Here is a 4918-nt window from a genome sequence, read left to right on the forward strand (position 1 = left end):
CAGTTCATTAAATTAAGCCAAATTTTAATCCAATTTGTTTATTTGGTTCTAAGCTGCAACCAAACCCAAAAAAATCTAAAGATCTTTAATGAAGAGTAGTACAAGTGGCAGTAATGACTACACCAACTTGAATATTGGCTTATATCCTTCCTTGTCTGCTATGGTCATCAATAAGTTCAAGCTCAGGAGCAACATCAAGAGCTTCAACTGTTAGGAAACAGGTTGGCTTCGTCTTATACCAAGAGAGGGGGGGTGAATTGGTGTTAGTTCAAATATAAAACTTTTGAACACACATTTATGATGGTTGACCTAGTTAGTTAATCTTAACTAACTTTTGAAAATATAGCCGTTGGAGTAAGTAGGCAAAACATAATTCCAAATACAATAGTGATACAGTCGAATGAGTGATCCAGACTGTCGACTGACTCATGAAAAAACACTTTGAAATTCTTTTCATCTCAAAATCTCATCAAGTACACGTGTACAAAATCTGTACAAAGGTTTTAGCTTAATCAACTTCATTACCAGTGTAGTCGACTGAACTGAACCTTTGTTACAACAAATATAAGTTCATAAAAGTACTTGTGAGCTTTTCTTTGGAAATGTGTAACAGTAATAAAAAAAACATTTTAACACACATTTCAACACAGACATGTTCCAAATATATAACACATAGTCAATCATAGGAACATCCATGCAAAATAACAAAACATGTTCAATAGAGACAATGTTCAAAACAGTATAACATATCAACTGAACATGTAGTACTGGAACATATGTACTGTTATTAAGCAATGTGTTGTCATCATCAAAAACCAGTTTGATATAGAGTTTGTGTTGTCAACAATCTCAATAATCTCCCCCTTTTTTGATGATGTACAACCATGATTAATAACTCAACCATGTTTGCATAGTTCTACATATAACAAAGTAAAAACAGATTTGAAAAACAGTTCAGAACATTCATTTACTCTAAAAATATAACAGAAATATCATCAAGCAGATACAGTATGTTATAACAATTCTCCCCATATAGACTTGCAAACATACACTCATTAAAATTCTCCCCCTTTATGCATTAACAAAAAAGGAATGCTTGACATTTATGCAGATTTAAAATCAGAGAAGCATCAAACAAATATGCAGTGTTAAAACAATATTGATGCTCTCTCAATCACAATTTCATCACACAAAAAATATGTAAAACTCCCCCTGAAATGTAGATGTGTGTGATGAAACATGTGTAAAGAAGTGATACTCCCCTTGTCATTATGCTTGAGTTTCAAAAACAGTTTGATGCATAATGCAGAATATCACAATCCAATTTCTAGTTTAAGCACAAATTTGTATCATTGGTACACGATTCAAGCATATACATATATGCAATGACACAAATATCAACAATCTCACAATATTATCTCAATTAAGATATGAAATCAGGTAATGAACAGAGATAATATCAAATTATAAATGATTTAAGCATTCAATAAGGATAGAAACAGATTCCAGTCTTGGAATTTTTTAACCCAGTGTAGATGCAGTCGAATGCATTAAATCATCAGTCGAATGCATTTCTTTCTCAAATGTTGAATTCCAATTGTATATGTCCAAAGCAATGTCCTTCATGTAAAACCTTTCAAAAACCTTTTCCAGATCAAGTATAGTGGTTATGCAAGAATAATGTTTGAAGTCAATGTAAATAATGCATGATAGTTATAGCACAGTTGACTTCATTCATAACATAGTTGAATTAATCAACCAGTAAAACAGATATTCAAACAGATTAGCAAACAACTAGATTAATTCAAAGTTCAAATTTCATTTCCTTGAATAAGAGATATTACAAATGGTGATAACAATCAATGAAAGACAAAATGTACAAGAAAACATCAAAAGATGGCCTTATATGCCATTTTACAAATTGAAACTATTCTAGGAGTGATTAAAAAAAAACTATAGGGGCCATGATCATGACAAAGGAAAGATACTTGAGGAAAGAGAGGATCAAAAAGTTTCAAAAGAGTCTTCATCATTTGATTCTTCAGACATTACCAACGAATTTCCCTTTTGCATTCTTTTTAGTGTATCACATTTGTCATGCAAAATCCTAATTTGATTGACAACATATTTGTCAAAATTTGTTTCTGGGAAGAACTGTGATCCACCAGCTTTTATCACCTCTTTCTTCTCTTCAAGATCTTCCATCATATCTTCACCCATAAATTTCCATCCTTTTATTGTCTTTACAAGTCCAAGAGACATGAGTGAGTCTCTATCAAATAAATTTGAAGAACCCCACATACATTTGCGCTCATTTTTGACTTCAACCCCAAGAAGTATAAGTATTTTGCTTATCATACAAGCATAGGGCGAATACAATGATTTCTTTAGAGCACAGTACTCCATGTGATCTTTAATCACCTGTAACTAGTTTGTGGAAATACTATTCTTGATAGCATGAAGTAAGAAGATATGTTCAGTGGTCATTCGATCTTTCTTGATCCTTCCGGGTAGAATGATTTTGGCCAATAATGAGCAAGAATCTTTTCCTCCTTCTGTAACCCCTCATGTGAAAAGATCTTTTCAATTGTATACATGCTAGGAAAGTGTAGCCATTCTTGATAAGTTTGTTTCTTGTCCAGCAAGGCATTTACTTCCGAAATGGGTAAGTGTGAGAATATGCCTTCAGATGGTAAGTTGGACACGATTTTCCATAAAGTATCATCAATATGAATGTCTACTCCCTTTACTCTAGAACAAATATCTTCATTCTGTATCCAGAGATTGTGATAGAATACCTTTACCAGATTAGGATACCATGCACCCTTCAATTGTATGAAGTCCGATAGGCCTTGTTCTTCTAACTAGTATGGAAATGTAAATCCTTCACCTTTGAATATATCAAGATTGGTGTTCATCAGAGGGACTACTGCCTTTACAGACCCGTTCATGAACTTTAGTCTTTCTTCATCATTTCTAAACTAGTTTGACGAAGAGGCATCACTCATATTGATTGTTGATTGGGAGTTCTTACTCGTAGACATGCTCGAAGAACCCATGACAAGAAAATTCTTTGAAACTTTCTTGGAGAATTTTGAGTATAGAGAAGTGTGACACGACAGAAGTAGTTTAGAAAGAGATTGTGTCCTAAATAAGGAGGGAAAAAATGCGCGCCTCATTTAATGTTTGATTAGTCAGAATTAATTTTTCTGTTTCAGAACAATAGGAAACAGGGGAAAAAGTTGAATGTATTAATATTGGGAGTCGACTGTGGCTCGTAAAAATCCTTTTCAAGAAATTTTAATCAATCAAGCAATTAAGCATTCAAAACAAACAATCATACAGTAACAAACAATTAACATATTCATGATGCAATAGTCAGATACAGATTTAACAGTTGTAAACCCTCAAGGTTTTCGAAGTTTTCCATAGTTGATTCATCCTTGAGATAGTTCTGTATCAGCTGCATAACCTGTAAAACAGTTAAGTTTTGGTTGTTGGTACCCATTTAATTTTGGGTCCTTGATTGTCAGTTCTTGTCACATGTTCCTTTGGTATCCATACACATAATCCTTGCGGAACAACAACATGTCTATAGTAACAATTTCTAACAGTGTGACCAAAACATCTGCAGTAAAAACATGCATTTCTAGCAGGTTTTCTTAAATCATTAAGATTTCTAGCATTGGTTCTGTTAGAGTAACCTTTAAATCCAATTCCCTGCCTATTATTATTTCTGCTAGAGGAATTTAATACAACATCTAAATTGTCACTAGCTTGAGTAAACTTAGCTAGCTTGCTAGTCAAGTAATCAATCTTTTCAACATGCAAAGGACAATTTTCACAGTCTTTTTCCATAGTAACAGTTTTAATTTCAACACTCTTAGCAGAAGATAAGGCTATTTCCAATTCCTTTTCTAGTCTTTCATTATCAGTAACAAGGTTATTAATTCTATTTTCAAAATCTCTTCTCTCAGAACTTAGTCGATTTACCTTGTACTGTAGTCGCATTGCTTCAGCATGTAATTCTTTGAAAGCGTCTAATAGTAGAGCATACTTGACTTCCACTGGTTCATTTCATATGTCTTCATCACTGTCATAATCGTCCCATGACACACCTGTCATATAGCATAAGTTTGATTCCTCATCTTGATTAGAATCTTCATCACTTGAGCTTTCAGATTCAGAATTCTCCCAAGCCATGTTCATAGTTGTAAAATCTTTGGATTCAGAGATTGCAGTGACTTTTGGTTGCCAGTTCCTGTTCAGACTTTTCAATATGTTGATGTTGATATCTTCTTTGTCAAAGGCTTTGCCAAGAGCCATTAGGTGGTTTACAATATGAGTGGAACGTTTCTGGACATCATAGATGTTCTCACCAGCTTTCATTCTGAACAACTCATATTCTTGAATCAATGAATTCTTCCTGGCTCTCTTGACTTCATCTGTACCTTCATGTGTTACCTCAAGAACATCCCACATCTCCTTGGCAGACTTGCACTGGGATATCCTGAAAAATTCATCAATAGTTAGCGCTGAGGAATTAATATGTCTAGCTTTAACATCATACCGAGCTTTCCTATTCTCATCTACAGTCCACTCAGTAAAAGGTTTCAAAACAGTTTTACTATCAACAATTTTTGTAGGTACAAATGGACCATTAAGAGTAGCATCCACGATTCCTCTATCTTGCGATTTAAGGAAGATCTGCATGCGAATTTTCCAAAAAGGGTAGTTTTCGCCAGCAAACAGAGGTGGTCTGTTTGTTGATACACCTTCACCAAAAGTTTGAAAATTTGAAGCCATCCCCAGGTTTTACAGTCGAATAAAATAAAAACAGAGTCGACTGAATTTTCAAATATCTTATGAAAACCAGCTTTGGTGCCAATTGTTAGGAAACAGGTTGGCTTCGTTTTAC

This window comes from Vigna radiata, unplaced genomic scaffold, assembly GCF_000741045.1.
Source record: "Vigna radiata var. radiata cultivar VC1973A unplaced genomic scaffold, Vradiata_ver6 scaffold_43, whole genome shotgun sequence".
Taxonomy (NCBI): domain Eukaryota; kingdom Viridiplantae; phylum Streptophyta; class Magnoliopsida; order Fabales; family Fabaceae; genus Vigna; species Vigna radiata.